Consider the following 22,055-nt stretch of genomic DNA (forward strand, 5'->3'; position numbering starts at 1 on the left):
GCCATCAACCTGAGCGTCCGGTTAGCCAGAACGCCAAAAGCCAGGCCCTAGGCACCGGTTGTCAGGGGAACCTGGGCGCTGGTCTCCCCGGCGACCTCGTCCCTAGGGAGGGGGCGGGGCTGATGCCAGGGAGGCCAATGAGGCGGAGGGGAGCGCAGGGTCGCCGCTCGACGGTCCTCCTAGAGCCCGGGAAAAGGCTTGAGTGACAGGGACGGGGGCGGGGCCGGCACGGCTGCCTGAGGTGGAGCCCGAGCTGCGCTAGGCTCCGGCGGCCGCGGTGCGGTGAGGGTCACACACACCATGGTCGCGGCCCCTAGAGACCGCCTTGCTGGCGCGCAGCACTCCGCAGCCCCGCGGTCCGCCTCAGCCGTGTCGCCAGCGCTCGGAGCTGGCTGCCGGAGTTGAGCCGCCCCACGCCGGAGGAATTGGGCGAAGCTCTGGGAGGCGCGCAGAGCACAGGAGCGCAGACAGGGTGCGCCAGCGCTCGGGGGTCAGGCGGTCGGCCGGGGTCGCCGCGGGAGGGGCGTTTCCGAGGCGTGGAGGAGGAGGAGATGCTGCTCCTCTTCGCCCCCTCCCCAGGCTCCTTCCTCAGCTCCTTCGGCCCACGCCCGCAGCCGTTCGGCGGAGAAGAGGTGGTGGCTCTCGGCGCCCCAGGCGGCTGCCGGCGGCCCGCCCCGACGCCGCGTCCCTTCAGCCCTCGCCCCGCGCGGCAGTAGCAGGACCGGGTCTCCGGACGAGCGGGTAAGGACGAGAGCAGCCCTGGGCTCTGCTGTGGATATCCAGAAGTGCGGAACAAAGTACACCACGCTCCCTGATCGCCTCCTCTCTCGGCTTTTGCTCTGGCCCCTGCAACCAACTCTTCTGTTGCCCTGCTGGGGAAGGAAGTTTGCTTTGGTTTTCGCGGTGGGGTGGCTGGGGTGGGGAAGGATGAGACGAAGTTTCACAGTGAATTGGCTAAATCCCCCTTCTCCGCCGGATTATGGGAATGAAACCCCAGAGGGGGCATGCATACATAAGAGACTGTGGGCTAGTAGGGAGTGACATCGCCCCGTCCTACTAGTACGGCTCTGCTCTGTGCGTGCTGTGGGAAGGGATCCCGGAGTCTGTTTCTAATTTCTGTAAATGACTGTGGACATGGTGTGGTTAGAGGCCGCCCAGAAGAATGTGTATATGTAAGGGCTTAGAGGAGAGGGGGCGGGGAGGGGGGGAAAGAGGGGGTAGAGGGAGAGACACTGCCTGATGCGAGCTCTTTATTGCTTTTCTTCTCTGTGCCCCAGTTAAGTACCCCCCCACACACACACCCGCCCTGGCTCATTACAAGATAGTTAGTACAGAAAGCTGGAAAACTAAAGTTTGCGAAAGTCGAGAAAGTTCTTAAAAAGCTTAATTGTGAATATACTGGAGAAGGAGGAATGGGGAGAAATATCAACATGAAAATAGATTTGTAGCAGTGCAGTTTTCATTGGCTTTACACATGTGATTGACACCTCCACACACTTCCAACTAATCTCCGACAGCCTTGTGTCATGTTCGTTTAATTGCATCTTTGAAACAACAAACGCGGTGACTTCATAGGGAGCTGCCTGAAGCGGAGTTTACCTCTCAGAAAATGGGGCAATCGGGTTTGTTTTCAAGGCGGGGACCTAAACAAAATGTAGGACACCTGATCTGTGGGATGAAGGGCGCTGGTAACTAATTAGCAAGATTTTAAAATTTACGTCTATGGAGTTTTGCTAAAGGTTGGGAAAATTTAGAGAAGTTGCTGTATTATGAAGCAAGTGTTGGTATTTTCCCAAATTTGTGATGACTGGGTTGGCAGGATCAAAGTGAAAACTTGCTTCATCCTCACTGGTTGCTTCTGGGTGGTGCTTTGATAAACATTCTTTCTCCTTTTAAGATCATTAGCATTTTTTATTCAATTTATGCTTGTATTAATTCAGGGAGTTCATACAGAGGCGAACTAACTGCTGTATCAACCAATCCTAAATTTATTATACTTTTTCATAATAACATTGTGTTCTGACTTTGATCTAGAGACTTTGTATGTGTGGGGGAGAGGGTAGGATGGAAGCTGGAATTAAAACTTGGTTAGTTATTAAGAAAACGGCTTAGTTTGTAGCGACTCTCACTTTTACCGTTAGAGAATTATGATTTCTTTTACCATTATGTACCTTTGCCTTTTGAATTGACATTTGCCCCACCAAAATTTTTACTTGTGTGTAAAGCCTACTTAGTTTTTGGAGGGTGATTACTAGCATCCAAAAATCCTTATAAGTAACTTTTCGTGTTACAAGTAACACACACCTACGCAAACTGTTAAAACCAGTGTCAGTTTAAAGGATGAATTTTGACACTCTGATCAGGGTCAGAAGTTGTAGAACTTAAATTATCTTCTTCTGGAGGCGTGCCTCAAATGCAGGAAGTAAGTGTGAGAATTGGCTAATCAGTGGTTTCTGGGTAGATGATTGGTGTCATTCTTTAAATGAATGGAACTTATGTAACATTTATTATTAAGAAAAAACCAGGTCAAATCTTTGCTTTCTTCCACTTTTAATGGGCTAAGGATTGGATGGGGGAGCACTGTAGCTTCTCATATGTCAATTGAGTGTATTTCTTTCTAGCTCATCTTCTTGCCCGGCCCCAAACATACTGGGGAAAAGCTACTGCTGCTTTTTTTTCTTTTTTGACAGTTTGTAGTTTTTAAATAAATGATGAAACATGTTTGTGGTATAATTAAATAGTAATTGATACCATTTGAAATTGAAAAGAAACACCGCCACACACCAAGCCTGTCAACATATTCTTCTTTTGGAATATGCTTTGGGAGAAGTCTGTGCCATTAATTAGAACAGTGAGTTGAAGGTATTCTCCTTTCTGGCCTCTGATATAACCAAATGTGACTCATTTGAGTTAATGTCACTTTACAAGGTAGGGACCTGAAAACGGAAAAAAGATACTGAGTCTCAGGATAGAAGGATTAGTGCTGATGGGAAGGGTGAGGACCTCTGTTGCTCTGAATTTACGTGTTTCTTTCTTTGTCTGAGAAACTTTCTGACTTAATTTGAAAATTCAGTGAGCGCCTGTGTGGCTCAGTCAGTTAAGTACCCAGCGTCAGCTGAGATCATGATCTTGCGGTTTGTGAGTTCAAGCCCCACCTGGGGCTCTGTGCTGACAGCCTGAACCCTTTTTTGGATTCTGTGTCTACCTCTCTCTCTGCCCCTCCCCCACTCACATTCTGTCTTTCTCTCTTGACAATAAATAAACATTTTTTAATTAAAAAAAAGAATTAAGATGGTTGAACAACTCAGGAACTAAGTTTTTAAAAGATTGCTTTAATGGTAAATTAATGTAAGACTTTCACTGACTTCGGTCAAAATAAGAGTTCCATATTCACTGTAAATATGATCACATCAAAACTGTGGGTCTGTAAACTGCTCTGTGAGGAGTTCCTATAATTTTTTGAGTGGAGGGAAAAAGGATTACAGTCTTTAAAATGTTTTAAAAATGAAATGATATTATAAAAATAAAAAAATTAAATGAATAAGTCTTTAAAATCTCTATCTTATTCCTGGTCAGGTGCTGTGAATAAGCATCTTGTTGTATCCTGTCTGAAGAATGTGTGACTATAACAAATAGCTTATGAGGCAGTAGGAGATGAGTTGTTTAAGTTCTTAGGATAAGAGGCAGCAACTCCTAAATGGTCTAGTGTAGAGGATGGTATAGATTTGAAGACTGGACAAAGTTGTTTTCACCAGGGTTTGCTATCACATACTTAGATAGTGCAGGAACAGGGACTGGTTTAAGTACCTGTTTAAGTGTGTTGCCTTCTCCTCTGCTCCACCACTGAATGCTGCTTTTTCTTTCCTTTTTTTTTTTTTTTGTTTGATTCCAGTGTGAAAATTTATTGAAACAAACTTCCTGAGAGAATCCTTCTGCTGTGATGTAGAGTGTGGACTTTACTGTTTGATAAACATGTGTCCAAATCCTAGAGAATAGCTTTAAATTTACTTTTCGTATCTGTAAATAAATTAATAATATCTACCTCCCAAGATATGTTGAGGATGAAATTAATAATATACATGAAAGTGGCAAGGGCAAGTTGACACCCAATATATGGTTTATTTCCTTCCTTCCTAATCTCTTTTACATATTTGAATATCATTCAGTAGTAACAAATTTATGATGGTAAAACCCAAATCATTTCTGAATGTTCAGAATGTGTAGCTCATATTCAGCCCTCAGGTGTTTTGACTTGGATCTGGGTTGTCAGAAGCCCTCTGCCTACCAGCAAAGAAATATCTCTGGTCACATACTGCATCTATGCTTAATAAATAATTTCTCATTTTCTTTCTAGTTTAGTAACACTCAACTCTGGCTGCATGTTAGAATCTCCAGGGTAGCTTTAAAAAATTTTTATGCCCAGGACTCAACCCAGACCAATTAAACCAGAACCCTGAGGAGATGAGACCAGGCTTGGAAGTTTCCTAAGAAATTACAACAGGGAGCCAACTTGTGAACCAATATTCTAGTCCTCCCTAGAAGGTGAGTATAGAAAATTTGATTCCCACAAATGCAACAACATTTTTATGTTGTGGCCTAGTCCTTTCCTCTTTATAAATCACAAAAGTAAAAAACGAAAACAAAAAAAAAATCCCAAAATACTTAACGTCTTAGAAGCATCTTTGTATATGCCCATCTGCAAGACTTTTACTATTTGAATCAGAATTTTAGGTACAAATTTTTCCCTCTACTTCCCTAGTGCTTCACTGTCTGATGTCATAGTTCCAGCCATGTGTGGCTAAATTTAATTTAATTAGATGCAACTTAAGATTCAATTTCTCATTCCCACTAGTCATATTTTAAGTGCTCAGTAGTCACTCATGGCTGGAAGCCACTTTATTGGACAGTTCAGATACAGGACATTTATATAATTACAAAATTCTGTATTACCTGATGGATTTTTTAAATTTTTAAAATTTTTTATTGTAGTATAGTTGATACACACTACCTAGAGATTTTCAAATTTATATTCCATTTCTCATCATCTAAAATGGGTATGTATATAAATATAGTCATTTCCTTCAGATTTATCATTTTAAATATATTATTATTTTTGATACTTTTTTCTAATGAGGAAAAATACCACATGTTTGATGCTTATATTACATCTTATCTCATATGCTATACCTAGTTATGAGTTTCCTTTCCAAATTTAACTGAGGGGTGGAACTTTAGTGTCCTTGTGTGTATTACTTGTATCAGTATGCCCTGAATCACACCAGTGGTTCAGCTGCCCTTGTGTACTACAACAGTTTCAAATCTGAAAATAAATTTAGCCCATCATTTCAACTGAAGTGTTGGATTTTGATTCAAGGATTTTCTATCTGGTGAAGGTTTCTTTTTCTCTTTTAGATATGGAGACTCTTAATTGTCATATAATATGATTGAATTTTCCAACAGAAAACCATCATATTAGTTTCAACATGAGCATACAGACACATGAGAAATTTTATGTTTTTCCATAAGGGAAAGCATCCCCTTCAACAAAAAAAAAAGTGTCTAAACTATTTGGGGTGGTTGGAAGCTAACACTGTGTCATGAATTTCTTTTTTTTTTTTTAATGTTTTATTTATTTTTGAGAGAGACAGAGACAGCACGAGCAAAGAAGGGTCAGAGAGAGAGGGAGATACAGAATCCGAAGACAGGCTGGAGGCTAGCTGTCAGCACAGAGCCCTACGCAGGGCATAAACTCACAAACCATGAGATCATGACCTGAGCTGAAGTCGGACACTTAACCGACTGAGCCACACAGGCACCCCTTGTCATGAATTTCAGTAGTTTGCCACTTTTTAACTGCTGATGCACAGCATAGAAGAAGCAGTAATGTGTGTAGTCCATCTCACCTGTACTCCCCTTCCTTAATACACCTAAAAAAAAAATCAGTTTTCTTTACTGGTTTAGTGTGTGATTAGACAAAGAATCAAATTATTTTCTTTATTTTTTTTTTTTAGTATTTTTTTTTTTAATGTTCATTTATTTTTGAGAGAGAGAGAGAGTCAGAGCACAAGTGGAGGAGAGGTGGAGAACTAGGGAGACACAGACTCTGGAGCAGGCCCCAGGCTCAGGGCTGTCAGCACAGAGCCCAACGTGGGGCTCGAACTCACGAACTGCAAGATCATTACCTGACTCAAAGTCAGGCATTTAAGCCACTGAAGCACCCAGGTGCCCCCAAATTATTTTCAATTAAAATTATTCTTTTTTTTTTCCCTGTAGGTAGATGGTACTTTTTTTTTTTTTTTTTTTTTTTTTATAAACACAGGGTTTTTTACCTACTCAGATCAGACAAGTTGCATCCAGAGCATTGAGAGTTAATTTTGTTAAAGGATGCCTGATGGAATGTTTTGTGTATAATGTCGTTTTAATGCTTTTCCACTTAGTTCTTTTTTTTTTTTTGAGAGAATGAGAGCAGGAGCCAGAGATGGGGAGGTAGAGGTGGGGCAACAGAGGATCCAAAATGGGTTCCACGCTGATAGCAGAGTGCCCATGTGGGGCTTGAACTCATTAACTGAGATCATGACCTGAGTCAAAGTTGGATGCTTAACTGATTGAGCTACCAAGGTGCCCCTCCACTTAGTTCTAATGTAGTCTGTGGAACAAAAATGAAACATTCTTGTTGAATAACTTAAATTAAGGTTAGAATGATTATATTATATAACCTCAGAATGTGGTAGAAATATTCAAAGTTGGTGTTTTTTGTCTGCTTTTTTTGGTTTTTTGGAAGAAAGATAAAGCATGGGAATTTTTTTTAAATAAAGGAGCTTTTTAAAGAAATTTAGGAAATTTTTCTCAGTACTGCTAAGTATTGCGTATGTACTTTTTCTAGAAAAGTGTGACTTTTAAACTAAACATATGAACTATGAAGAGATGATTATTTTAGGTCTTAGGGCAGTCAGCTATATCTTCCGGAGAATATAATGTAATTCAGTCTTGAAGTAAAAATAAATCATTATTTTGGTACACGAATGTCCCTTATTGTAAGGTTTTAATTTATTCACTTCTCAATGTCTTTCATATTCTTGTACTGAGATGTAATTTTATGGAATTATTTGAACATAGTATTAATTCATCCTTCACACAATCTGTTTTAAATTTTATTCTTTTTTTAATGTTTTATTTATTTCTGAGAGAGAGAGACAGCGTGAGCAGGGAAGGGTCAGAGAGAGAGGGAGACACAGAATCCGAAACAGGCTCCAGGCTCTGAGCTAGCCGTTAGCACAGAGCCCGGCACGGGGCTTGAACCCATAAACTGTGAGATCATGACCTGAACCGAAGTCGGACACTTAACTAACTGAGCCACCACGACACCCCAGTTTTAATTTTATTCTGATGTTAGTGTCTATACATAGTTTAAGGAATGAGCTTCAGGCAATGATTCAAATGTAATGTATTTCAGTTTTCTAAGTACTGTGTGAAAATTTACCAAGGCTAAAACGGATTATAGCTATAGTCCATGAAAGCTTGAATACGTGTTTTGTTAAAACAATATAAAACAAAACCCTGAAAATTAAAAGTATATGTATATATAATAAATATAATAGAGACTTTAGTTCAGGAATGTTCAGTTGTCAAATCTAAGCTAGATAAAACTGCATTGTAGATATGTATCATTAAGTTGAATTCAGAACTTTGAAATTCTGGCACTGCTTTGAGATATATACAAATGAATAGCAAACTGGAAATGTGTTATTACACAGTACCCAGCAATCCTGTTACTTTAGTTATAATTCAACTCAACATATTCCCCAGCACTCATATGAAATAATTCTTCAAGTTACAATGAAAAATCTGGACTCTATTCCCCATTATTAAAATTTAATAGGAATTTCCTTTAGGTTTTAAGTAAAAGAAAATATTTTAATGTGGTCACATAATATATCATACAAATTGTGTAACTGAAGACCAAACGGAGCTATGTTTTTAAAGTAAGAAGAGTACATCTGATACTTTCTCACTGTTTATTTCAATACACCAAGACTTCTAACTTCAAAGAGATTTTAAGATTGAGATACAAAGATTTAATTGAAAAAATGAGTAATAACTGTTCTTCCACCTAGATGGATACTAAATAATTACTGCTGGTGAGCCAAGCTAGCTGAGTGTTTTTCTAGTACCTGTATGGACCAATCTGACCACATTCAGATGGGATGCCCAGCTCCCCTTTTAATTGTTCTTTATTCAGTAAATATATATTGAGTTTCTATTTTCCATCAGACACTTTACAAGTCACTGGTGGTACACAGAAAGAACACATTCTAAGACAGCAGATAAATGGAGTAGTCTCTGGCCACATAGCTGTAATTACTCAAATCCATGCCAACTAAACCCATCTAGTGACAGGATATACTGACATAGAACAGCTGTGAGGTTAAAACTGAATAACATGTAAAATTGCCTTATAAGATCTAATAGACACATGTGTACCTATTGGAGTACATATGAATTGTTTTTAGATGCAACTGTGCATGATGTTGATCACTTCTGCTTGGTTTAGAGAGACAGAATAGCCTGGTGTTTAGAGCATAGACCCTGGAACTAGGCTGCTTGGGGTTTGATTTCTGACTATGATTTAGTTTGTATAAGTTTTTTTAATTAAAAATTTTTAACTTTATTTTGAGAAGGAGAAAGCTGGAGCAGGGGAGGGGCAGAGAGAGAGGGAGAAAGAGAATCTCAAGCAGGCTCCACACTGTCAACACAGAATAAGACTTGGGACTGGAACTCACAAACCGTGTAATTAGGACCTGAGCCAAAATCCAGAGTCAGAGGCTTTACCAGCTGAGCCATCCGGGTGCCCCTGTGTAAGTTTCTTAACATTACTGTCCTTTAGTTTCCTCATCTGCAAAATGAAGATCATGATCAGGCCTCTTTCATGGGATTGTTGTGAAGACTAAATGAATTCATACATGTAAGCGCTTAGAGCAGTGCCCATTGCATACTAAGTATTTGGTAAATATTATTTTTTGTATACTTGGATTTGTAGCAGTTTTGGGGGGGTTGGGCACTGGGTAAAAGTAATCTAAGAACTTAAATACGCTTTTTTGTTTCAGAGTTTATGGCCCTATTTTTGCTCCTTGGACTTCATCTTTCTTCCACTTATTATTTGGGCTTGTTGGTACATGTAATGTGTGCCCGATTTTTACACAGTTAGTGGAACTTATAAATGTCATTCTTTTCAACTACTCACTTTTAGAACAATACATCTCCTATTCTGGAGTTACTTTTAAAGTATATAGTGTGTCTTTTTAGATTTTTTTTTAATCTTTATTTTTGAGAGAGAGCACGTGAGTGAATGGGAGAGGGGCAGAAGGAAAGGGAGACCAAGGATCCAAAGTGGGCTCTGTGCTGACAGCAGAGAGCCAGATGCAGGCCTCAAACTCACAAACCGTGAAATCACGACTTGAGCTGAAGTCAGATGTTTAACCACCTGAGCTACCCAGCACCCCTAAAACTATAGCATGTTTCTTTGTATCTCCTTTTTAGTGGCACATCTCCTTAAGAGTAGATTTGATTCAGTTAAATAGTAGAATTTATTTTTATTTTAGAAAGGTGAGCATATAAGGAGCATCATTTGAATTAAAATGAAAAATGCTTATAAAGTACAGAGTGATTTTTTACAAAATAAAAAAAAAATTTTTTAACATTTATTTATTTTTGAAGCAAAGAGAGACAGAGCATGAGCAAGGGGAGCAAGAGAGGGAGACACAGAATCTGAAGCAGGCTCCAGGCTCTGAGCTGTCACCACAAAGCCCGATGCAGGGCTCAAACCCACAGCTGTGGGATCATGACCTGAGCTGAAGTTGAACGCTTAACCGACTGAGCCACCCAGGTGCCCCAAGGAGTGATTTTTAAAATATGGCTCAAAACATACTTAGAAAAGAGACTCCTGAAATGTTTCTGAAATCATTGTTTGATGACAAGTGTATACATCGTTCCAAAATATCTATTTTGAAAGATAACACTCTCAGATATATAAATTCTACTATACTTAAATGTACATGTTCACAGTTTCCCAGAGTTATTACCTAGTATTTGTAAGTCTTGTGTGTGCCCCTGGGAGTGTTGTGTAGCATAACCTAAAGTTCTTTAGAATGTGTTTGTGGGCATACTTCCCATCTAATACTGTGAACACTTTTAGAATTTTTAATATGCTAATATAACTTACGAATCTCCCAGATGATATCATATATATATATAATTTTTCATTTATTTGGCTACATGTCAAAATTTATGCTACATGTCTTAGCATCCTTCATAATAAGAGCACTGACTTGGGAAAGGCTGCCTGAGATAGTCTTTGTGTTTGTCCTATCCAAGACCACTGCAATTAATTACTCGTTCTGATTTTTCCAATTAGAAATTGCATTTGGTTGCTAGTACAGGAGTACAGTGGGGGAGGTGCAGAGAGAGAGGGAGACACAGAATCTGAAGCAGGCTTCAGGCTCTGAGCTGTCAGCACAGAGCCTGACGCAGGGCTCGAACTCACAGATGATGAGATCATGACCTGAGCCAAAGTTGGACGTTTAACCAATTGAGCCACCCAGGCCCAGGTGCCCCCAAAGTTAATATATTTATATTCATGTTTAAGTGTTCAGCTTTTGTGAAAACTATAGCTAGTTAGTGCCATGATTTATTTATTCACATTCAGACATAAATTAGGAAGCACAGAGTTTGAATTTAGTCTTTGGTTTGCATTTAGCTCTTTTAGTGATTAGAGTCGTTTTGGATAAGAAATTTCATCTTGGATCTGATTTGTAAAATGGAAATAGTAATACCTATCTCACAAGGTTTTTGTGCATTTATTCCTAAGTTATTATTACACATACAAAATGATTGGGCCCACTGATTCACTTTACAAGAATTCTTTACCTTTCACTTCCCTCTTCAGCTGTATATATATTGGAGGAAAAAGCAGCCAGACATATGATGAATAATTATGAGACAAAAGCATAGTTTATCTCTTTATCACTTAAATTTTAGCCTTTCTAGTATACATTGTCTCGATTAGTTGATTGGCTATGCGTTGGTTATCAGATTAGTTTTTATGTATGATATTTTTAGACATGGTAGCTACATATAGGCCATGTTAAGACTAAAGTGGTTGATATTTTAAAGGAAATAAAATGGATAAATCTGCCATATCCCTTTGAATATGTGAAAAATATGGAAGTTGGCAGAAAAAAATACAGGATTATTTGGCTGTAGTTAAAATAGTAACAATTAGAACTCCTTTTTGGGGGAGGGAGTTAGAAAGAGTTTATAAGTAGTATAAATTTATTTTTGTCTTGAATGTCTTTTGTTTCTTTAAACAAATTATACAGTTGTAAAGTATTTTGACTACTCTGTGTTCAGAATTTTTTTTCCGTATTTTTGAGAAATACGGAAAAATAAAAGGAAAATGGTTCCTACCAAAATACCTTAAATCTAGGTTAAAAATGCAGATAGGAAAGCATTATATTATAAAACACTGAATAAGTGCAATTAAAGTTTTAAGGAAGAAAGTGTGGCTTCAATCAGGATTCACCTGGGGGCTAGAGCCTGTGCTGTTTGGAAGACATTATTAGTTAGGTGTCTGGGATTGAGGCTTGTGTATCAACAGAATAAAAGATTTGAGTCAGTGAATTCTGGAGAGAGGAAATGTCTAAATAGGGCTGAAGATGGCATGTGAAGGTGAGAAAAGTATGGGGTTGGAGAAGGAAGTGTCTAAAGAATAAAAGAGCTAGGAAAATGTAATGTTAAGAAAGTACAGTAGTAGAGTCTGTCAAGGAGGATGTGACTAATAGTGCCAGATGCCACAGGGACCCAAAGAAACACGACTGAAGAAAACCAGAAGAGGAAGAATGGTATGATCAGCTGAATATTATTACCTTCAAATGGAACATTTCACTATACTGATAAGGAGAGGAGGAAATAGCAAGGAAATTGAAATGGAGGATAGCATTTGGTGGCAAAATGAGATGAGATTTGGATGATCTAAGAGATTTCATAGGTCAGAAAAAAAATTAGTTGTAGGAATGAAGATGGTAAAAGAACAGATTCTGTAAAATTAAGTAATTTAAAATACCAGAAAGAGTGAAACAGTAATTTCCTCTGGATGGGAAGGAATGAGCCCTAGGTAGAATTGCTACTTTAGTCATAAGGAGAGCAATTTTTCTGTAAGATTTAAGCGAAGGCTATGAAGATAGATGTGGGCCTATTGATGAATAGAAATGAAAATAAAGTTGTGTAGGAGATTTCACACTTAATGCTGTTATCTTCATAAAGTGCTGTCAGAGGCAAGGTTACCTGCTTTTAAGTATGATTTGGGTTGTGGTGAATTGGAGATTTGAGGAGAGAGGTAAAGGTTAGAAATCATCACCCTTGGGAAAGTGATGGGAGTTTGATAAAGGACATATAGGTCTTACCATTTTAAATTTGAATAATTTGAACACTGATGGGCTAAATCTGCAGAAAATGGAAAGTAAGGCTAGGTATTAATGCAGTCTGTGATGGTCAACTAGATTATGAGGCCTAGAATAATGAGGAAACCTCACCAATCTGGGAAGACTGGGTCAATTGGAAAGTTAATTTTTTTTTTTATCAGCTCTTACTGAGCTTGCTCAGTGCGTCAACTATTGATTGATTGAAAGGTCTTTATCATTTGCTATCTTCCACTTTAACCAAACAAGCTGACAAAGCATCTTGACTCTGTTATGTGTGATTTTCAATTGAAAATGCTATGTAGACTAGTTACTGCTTGATTTACTGAATCTGAGATTGGGGATTGTATTTAAAATGGACTATCTAAGCTATAAATTCAGAAAAAAAAGTGTTTAAATAAGAATCTCTTCCTGTTGTTGAGTATTCTGCTCTAGTAGTTGGTTTACTTATTTGCCAATAGTGTGACTTTCCTGTCAGCTTGTGTAGTTAATTATTATGATGATAGTTACCAACAGGATTCAAAACTTCAACTTATTTGGAAATGTTGTCTGCAAATTGCTTGGGCTACAAAAGATTTTTTAATCCTCTTCTTAGATGTTAGCATTATCGTTGGCAGATAACCCCTAAAAAGCTTAGAAATAAGCTCTTCTTTCCATTTTTAATCCAGGTAAATGTTTTATCTCCTATATCAAGTGTGATGTAGGGAGTGCAATTCAAAAATATATTTAACATTTTGCCAACTCAAAACTTGATTTATTCTTTGATTTCTGAAACAACATATTACTAAAACTCTTGGCTATTTCCAAATAGTTGATTGATTCCTTTAAATCACCTAGCTGGTTATTAAGTAATAACAAAATTCAGTGTAGGCCTCTAAAATTAGTGTCTTAGCTGGCCAAATCAGCTACAGGATTAATTGTCATTGCCTTGATTAATAAAGTATACAAAGTGGTGGCTGGTGCCTTTTCCTTTTCTGCTGCTTTTTACAAACTACCAAATAGTTCTAAGAAAAAAAAAAAAAAAGATAGAATTAATGTTACTGTAGCTTATAAATTGCTCCTAGTTTATTTAGCATCCTTTTATTTGACCTTTATCATGTGAAAAAGTGTTAACCAAGAATTTATTGTCTGAAGAGAAATAGCTTCAATGGTATAAACAGTGAAATTCATTTCTTATGATCCCATTACAATTATTATTTAAATCTGTTTTTATTACCCTAATGATTGACATTACAAAGATTTTCTATCTTTATTATTATTTTTTTAATGTTTTATTTTATTTTTTGAAGGGGGGGAAGGGGCAGAGACAGAAGGAGACACAGAATCTGAAGCAGCCTCCAAGCTCTGAGCTATTAATAGAGTCCGATGTTGGGCTCAAACTCATGAACTATGAGACCATGACCTGAGCCTAAGCTGGACGCTTAACCGACTGAGCCACCCAGGTGCCCCATGGCTTGCTTTCATTATTGAGAAATGTGCAAACCAGACATTTTTCTTTTAAATATGGAAGATGCTTATTATAATCCATTGAGTTCTCTTAGCCAATACTTTAGACAACTAGTAAATGTATTTGAGGCTGGGTTTTTTGTTTTACAAGAATATTTAGTTAATAATAATAATAATACACACTTATACAGTGTACTCTTTAATGTAGTAAAAATGTAATTCCTTAAAGCAGCCTTAAAGTAGATACCAATGTTATCTTCATTTTTACAGGTAAGGAAGTAGAGATAGAGATTTGCCCAAAGTAATATAGGCAGTAAAGTGGGAGAGCTACCATTATGAATCTCTTTAGTCTGGTTCCTTAAGTCTGTTTACATTTTTTTTTAAATGTTTACTTATTTATTTTGAGAGAGAGAGAGAGAGAGAGCAAGTGGGAAGAGGTAGAGAGAGCAGGAAAGAGAGAATCCCAACCAGACTTCACACTGTCAGTGCAGAACCCCAATTGGGGCTTGATCTCATGAACCATAAGATCATGACCTGAGCCAAAATCAGGAGTCAGATGCTTAACCTACTGAGCCACCCAGGTTCCCCATGTTTACATTTTAATAGTGAGAATCATTTATAACTTAGTTCAGGGTTAGACGTAATGATCTCATTAAGGTATAGTCATTAAGAATGCTTTGACCAACTTGCAGTTCCATTCTTAGTGCCTTTAAAAACTGTCCTTTGGTTTGGTTGACAGCTGTTATTTACAGAGCCCCAAACTGTTGGTGAGTACTAACAAAGCTTCTTTTCTTCTCCTTTGAATCAGCTCTTTTAGTAGGCCTGCATGCTTTGTATGTGGCAGTGTAAAAAGTATCTGATAGGAGAACTCCAAAAAGGTTCTAAATTTTAGTTTATCATGTGGTTTTAAAATTCATTCACAATATTATTGGTTGACAGTTGTTCTTATTTAGAGAAGTCAAATTTGTATCCTAAAGTATTTTGAGATATAAAATTAAAATCACTTACCCTCTCCCTTAATTGCCTTCACATATGTTTTTTCCTTTTTTTTTTTTTTTTTGCACTTAAAAGTTGTATACTGTTCTCTCCCATACAATTAGTCTCGGCGATCATGTAGTTCTTTTGTTATGTAAACAGTTTTGTTGCCCTATGAAGGGGTTCAGTTGTCTAGACTTCAATTAGTATCGCAGATAAAGTTTGCTTTCTTATTTTTTAGAATAGGTGAAACATACATTTTGTATAAGATTGAAAGTTACAAAGATTGAAAAGTAAGTCCGCTTTCTATTCCTATCTCCAGGTCCCTTCCTGGAGTGCTCTTCTGCATCCTTCATTTTCAGTAGTCTCCAAAGCCAGGAGGAAACACTGAGTGATGTGCCAAACTGTTTTAGTCTTTCTTAATGTGAATCATGTACCATTTCAGTATGCTAAACATTTCTTGAAAATAATTTATACAAATAAAGTTTTCCTCTTTTATATCTTAAATAGTGCATCTTCATTTTTTTGCTTTTTTTTACCCTCAAGTTATCTTATTTGTCAAACATTTCTCATACTTTTGGCCTGTTAATTCCCATTCTTTTATTAGAAAGAAAAATAAACTGTAACAAAAATCTGTTAGTAATAGCAAACTTGAATGACTTATCACTAATTATACTGTTTTATTTAAGTTGAAAAGGATTTTTAACTGAGATTGACAAAAATATTGGGTACAGCTGAAGCTCGATTCTTTTACATTTGGAAGAGGATCTTAAACCCTATTTTAGTTCTTTCTTAAAAGCATTGAGGTGCAGAGAAATTCCAACATATAGAAATTTTTGGTGAATAGAAATTTGATGTATAGCATGCTTTCATTTCTAGTTTTCTTGGTTGAGGCATGAATACTGAAAACTAAATACAGAATTACTCTTATTGTGTATCTGAAGTTCAGAATTTTTTTCCTGCCTAAGTAGAGTGCATTGGGAAAAATGTGCCAGAGCCTAATTTTCTAGCAACATTGTTTTAGTTCTTTGCAATTATTCTTCCTTTTACGTGTATCTTTTGAAACATAGGCAAAAAGTAGGGTAGATTGTGGTTTCCAGGTGTGAGCTATATCAGAATTATCAATGAATCTGTTAAAAATAAACGTTTTGGGATACTTCCTAGACTCCCCAGGAACCTATAGTTTAAAAATGTGCCCCCAATGCAGCTTTCCTACAAATGGTAGAAAATAAGTACTCTTTTCAATGTATCTTTCTAGGAATCACATCTCCCCTTCAAAAAAAATAAAATTAAAATAAAAAGATATTTTAGTGATGCTTTTATATGTTTGTTTTCTAGGTTTAAAAAAAGTAGGTTAATTTGTTAGAATATGATTATACATACCCTCAATCAGGTGTCACTAGCCTAAATATCTATGAAGGCAAGAAGGGCCAGGGGTAGTTGGCAGCAGGAGGGAAACAGTAGTGAAGATGGACACTGTAGTAAACTAAAGGGCACAGGCTCTAGCTAAAGATGGCATCTGCTACCCACTTTGAGTGCTACATATCTCTTTCCCCAAGATTATGTATGAAGTCTCTACAATTTGTGAAATTTTCCAATTTATAAATATTGGCTACAAATAACACGTGTAAATATGGTATGACCATTACGGTATAGGCCAAACTCAACATGTCTGTAGGCTAAATAAAGCCCATGAACCACTGTTATAAAACCTATACTGTAAGGAATTATCTTAACTACCTTATACTTGCATGAACTTGGCATATTTTGTTTTGACATTTAAGGGATAATAATGCTTCCAGCTTTCTGCTTTTAATGTTAATATTTCACCTTAGCATATTAAGTAAGTAAACATTGGGTTTTGCGTAGGAAGAAAGAAAAGAACAAAAGACTCTTTTGTAAAATATATAGAAGACAATGTCTGATGTGCAAATGTATCAGATTTTTGGTATTTGTGATTTTTCTTAGAAAAGTTTTATTTTCAACCCTCTCAAGGTCTGCTATTCTTCCTTTTTCCTGCCTCCTATTTAATATTCAGTATTTCCCTACTCCTCCCATGAATGTTCTTTTCATTTGCAAAAGTTATAAAAGAAAAAATGCCTTCTTATAGAAACTCTGTAGAATGAAAATCACTTTGTGACTTACTTAGCTGCACTAACTTCTAGACATTCTTCCCAATAGCATTAAAATTCCTTAGGCTTAGTACTATTTCTTTGAAATGTGCTTTTTAAACAGAAAAATGACTGCCTTTAAGGCATTTAGTGAAAAGACCCACACAGAAACAATCTAAAGAGTCAGCCTCATAACCATGTAAGATTTGACCCCAATCCACAGAGATTATTGAACTGAGATGCCATTTACAGTAGTTCAGTACAGAGACATAGACATAATAAGCTAGTGAAAGTCACACTTTTAGCCAAGAAGGAATAACAGGGATGGGATTTACCCTCCTGACCATGACAATTAAAAAAATGGACAAAATATGTGAGACACCAATTTTCAAGACACTGGAGATCAAATAGTGATATGCCTCAGAGATGGAAACAAGGGGAGCCTATGATTGCTCAGCTTACTACCTTGAGAGAGTTTCTGGACTGCGGTGCAAGATACGGGAAGCTAAGTAGAGAATGGTAGACTCCCTGGATTCAGGAGATGTTACTGAAAGTCTAGGGAGACCAAGGCAGCTAGAGTTAACAGAACAAGTACTGGAAAGGGGAGAAAAGCACAGAGAGAGAACCCCAAAAATCTATAGAGGGTCCCCCTCAAGTATTCAGCCAAGTATTCAATAAGCACAAGCATGTGAAGAAACTTCCTAAGCAGACAAGAATCATACAAAAGAATTAGAGGAAACAGTACCTGTGTAGTCTAGCAGGGCCAGGAATACACAAACCAGAAGGAAAGCCTCAGTATTCATTGGGCACCAAGTGGAGTGCACAAAAGAATCTTGTTACAATAGCAAGTAATAATTAGACCTAGACTGAGCATTGCTCTGGACCAGCCTAACAAATCTTACTTAAAAGTGAGACCCAAAAGGATCAACTTCAAGTTTTCAAGTAATTTAACTTCATTCCTAAGCAAACTAAAGATTTTAAATGTATGTGGTTTTGTTTGTTTTTATTGTAAAGGAAGGGAAGGGACAGACAGGAGAGAGAGAAACCCAAGAGGCTCCACACTGTCAGTGCAGAACCCAGTGCGGGGCTTGATCTCACCAACCATGAGATCCTAAACTGAGCTGAAATCAAGAATCAGCCGTTTAACAGACTGAGCCACCCAGGTGCCCCAAGATTTTATTATTCATTTATAAACATATCCATCATCCAATGAGAAACATTCACAGTATGTGGCATCCAATGAAAAATTTCCAGGCATGCAAAGAAGTGGGAAAATAAGACCCAAATGAGAAGATAAATCAATCAAGCTGCCCGAGAGCTGATACAGAAGTTAGAATTAGTAGATAAGTGCATTAAAATAGCTTTTATAATAGTTGTAACTGTATTCCATATGTGCAAAAGTTAAGAACACAATGAACTTCTAAAAATGAAGGCTATAATGTCTAAGATGAAACATACGTGGGATGGGCTTAATGGCAGATTAACTTTACTGAAGTAAAGATTAGTGAATTTGAAGACATGCTAGTATAGATGATTCAAAATAAAGAACACAGGGGTGCCTGGGTGGTTAAGTCGTTTGAGTGTCCAACTTTGGATCAGGTCATGATCTCGCGGTTCGTGGGTTCTAGCCCCACGTCAGACTCTGCTGACAGCTAGCTCAGAGCCTGGAGCCTGCTTCAGATTCTGTATCTCCCTCTCTCTCTGACCCCCCCCCCCCGCTCACACTGCTTCTCTCTCTCTCTCTCTCTCTCTCTCTCAGAAATAAATAAAACATTTAAAATATATATATATATAAAGCACACAAAGGAAAATAATTTTAAATTTTAATAGAACATCAGTGAATTGTGGGATATTTCAAGTGACCTAATATACATTAAATTTGGGTCCCTAAAGGAGAAGAGAAAGAAGTCTGCTGGGAAAAAAAATTTTAATAAATAATGGCTGAAACTTTTACAAATTTAATGAAAGCTGTAAACACAAAAATGAACCTCTGCATAGGAAACAAGAAGATTGCATCAAGACACGTCATATTCAAATTGTGGTAAGGGGAAAATCTTAAAGGCAGCCAAAAAAAGACACATTCCATATGAAGAAAAAAGGATGGTAGTATATTTCTTTTCAGAAACCATGCAAACAAGAACATCAGCATTTTTACTAAAGATCTTTATTGTGCAGTAACATCTTTAATTAAAGAAACTGCCAACCAAAATCTCTGCCCAATTAAAATCATTCAAAAATGAGGCGAAATAAAGACATTTTCAGAGATATAATAGCAGAAAGAATTCATCACCAGCAGACCTGCGCTATAAGAAATGTTGAAGTTCTTTAGGCAGAAGGGAAGATCCAAAAAATAACAAACTGATAAACCCAATTCTATCAGTAATCACATTGAATGTGTATTACTAAAACCCCCAATTAAATGGCAGAACTTGTCTGATTAAAGAAAGGATGTACCATTTTAACTAAAAATAAGTTTTAAAAAACTGGCTGTATTAATATTAGACAAAGTCTATCTGAGGACAAAGAATTTTACTAGAGTAAAAAATTATTGTTTCATAATGGCAGTGAGACCAATATATCAAGAAGATAAAACAAGTCTAAATATTTATGCACCTAATAACAGAACTCCAAAATACACAAAGCAAAAACAGAACTATGAGAAGATATTGAAAAATCCACAATTACAGTTGGAGTTCTCAATGTTTCCTTCAATAGCTGACAAAACAAGTAGAAAATCAATTAAGATAAAATACTTTAACAGCACAATCAACTAACATGACCTAACTTTTATTAAACACTTCACCCAACAATGGCAGAATATACATTCTCTTCTAGTGCACACAGTATATTCACTAGGTTCATATTCTGGGTCATAAAAGAAGTTTTAATGCATTTAAATGTATTCAAGTCTTACAAAGCATCTCTGGAATATCTTCAAATATTTGAAAACTAAATAACACTTCTTAAAAAATCCATGGTGAAAAAAGAGGAAATGAGAAAGCATATTGTTTGGGATATAAATGACAACATGATATGTCAAAATGTGTGGGGTGTTTATTCCTAAAGCAAGATGTAGGGGAAATTTTATATAGCTAAATACCAATAGGACAAAAATGTCTCAAACCAGCTTTCACCTACATAAAGGAGCAAGTAGCAGAAAAGTAAGTAGAAGAAACAATAAAGATCAGAGGAGAAATCAAAACAAAAACCAAAAAAAAAAAAAAAGAAAAAAAATTAATGAAACCTAAAATTTGTTCCTTGAGAAGGGCTATTACATGTATAAACCTCTAGCCCAACTAATCAGGAAAAAGAGAAGACTCTTATTTACCAGTATCAAGAATGAGAGATGTGACATCACAACAGCATCTGCATTTATTAGGAGAATCATAAAGGAATATTATCAATGATTTTATGCCAATAAGTTCAATAACATAGCTGAAATGGACAATGCTTTGAATAATCTACTGAAACTTAGCCACTCTCCAACTTTAGGTATTACTATTTAAAGAGGTGTCATGAACTGGAAAAGTTTTCCAACTGTTGCTTTTATTTTCTTGTTTTTCTAGAGAAATTAATCTAAAATTTCAAATATTCAAAGTAATGTCTTTAAATAACCCTATCTTTTATATGATAACTTTTTTAGAATTCTTGGAAAAGTACTTGTAAGGATTGTTTTCATTGCAAATGGTAAAATGTCTTATTTTTGAAATGTTAAACAAAAGTCTGGAGGTAGGGCAGTTCAAAAGTTTATTCAGCAGCTCAATCATGCATTTCATAAAGTTTGTAGCTTGCTCCTGGTTCCTTTTTTCCTTTACTCTTTTTCTTAATATTTTCTTGAGTTCTTGAGGCTTATCCTCTAGTAGTTGCCATAAATATGGCTGCTAATGTTACAGATAGTGCCTTTAAACACCGTACTGGCTAGTGTTTTGAGGGTTCCCAAGACCAACCCAGGTTCCATGATTTGCTGGGAGAACTCATGGGACTCAACACAAAAGATTTGTCACAGCAAAAGGATACTAAACAAAGTCAAAGGGAAAAAGGCAGTGAGATAAAGGGCAGAGAAAACCAGGAGCCTACTTCTAAGACTCCCAGTGGAGTCACACAGGATGTGCTTATTCCCTCAGCAACAAGTTGTTACTACACATGTTAAATATTGTGTACCAAGGAAACTCATTAGACAGTGCTCAAGTTTTTATCGGGCCTATCAGGTGTGTACTCTCTGTGTTACATGTATAAAATTCCAGACTCCCAGAAGGAAAGCAGGCATTCAGCATAAACCACATTGTTTGCACGGTTTAGACACAATGAGGCACTCTTCTGAGTTATGGGAATGGTGGGAACCCTCTTATAATCTAAGTTCCCAGACCCCAGCGAAAGGCCAACTTCACCAGCCAGCCAGCTATGTTAACTTTTTCTACATAGCTAAACAAAGAATAAAGACATTTTCTCTCATGGATCTTTTTATTAGGAATAAAAATCTCTCCTGGTTTCCCTCTTACTAGATTTGTGTTTCAGTACCATTAGCTAGGTTGAGTTGCTATTTATATTCTACTATAGAAGGCTGGAAAGTATCTAGAATTTCCAGCCTCTGTAGTGGAAGACAGATTATGCTAACAAGGAATAAGAGCAGTTGGGAGATAATGTCTGTTAAGATGCTAAATATTTTATTTTAATTCATAATGGTCAGTTCTAATATTTTTAAGGGGGAGGCACTAAGAGATACATTGGCTAGGAAAAATAAGTACCATGACCACTTACTTTTAGTATGAAAGATCATAGTAGCAAATTTTCAGCTGAATAGTTTTTGTTATATTCTAATGTGTAAGAAAGATTTGTAGACATTGCTTATTAATTATTTTCTTTCTTTTCTTTGTTTTTTCTTTTTAAATGTTTTATTTATTTTTAAATATAATGATTCATACACAGTATCCATACTCGATAAGAGCTTTTTTTAAATTATAGTTGGCTCTTGGACAGCAGAGAGGTTGGGGTGCTGACTCCCCATACAATTGAAAATTCACATGTAACTTCTGACTCCCTAAAATACTAA

At 37.0% G+C, this 22,055-nt stretch overlaps 1 protein-coding gene across 8 annotated transcripts in view; it reads left to right on the top strand.

Moving 5' to 3' along the window:
- Window positions 1-278: 278 nt before the first annotated feature.
- PTPN13 (protein tyrosine phosphatase non-receptor type 13) overlaps window positions 279-22,055 on the top strand; it is a 201,843-nt gene continuing 180,066 nt past the window's right edge. For all 8 annotated transcript variants that reach the window (XM_039250548.1, XM_039250552.1, XM_039250549.1 and 5 more), the window contains exon 1: window positions 279-741. The gene's annotated coding sequence lies outside the window, so the exon portion shown is untranslated. The remainder of the gene's footprint in view (window positions 742-22,055) is intronic.

The sequence above is a fragment of the Hyaena hyaena genome, unplaced genomic scaffold (genome assembly GCF_003009895.1).
Source record: "Hyaena hyaena isolate Hyena2069 unplaced genomic scaffold, ASM300989v1 scaffold_373, whole genome shotgun sequence".
NCBI lineage: Eukaryota > Metazoa > Chordata > Mammalia > Carnivora > Hyaenidae > Hyaena > Hyaena hyaena.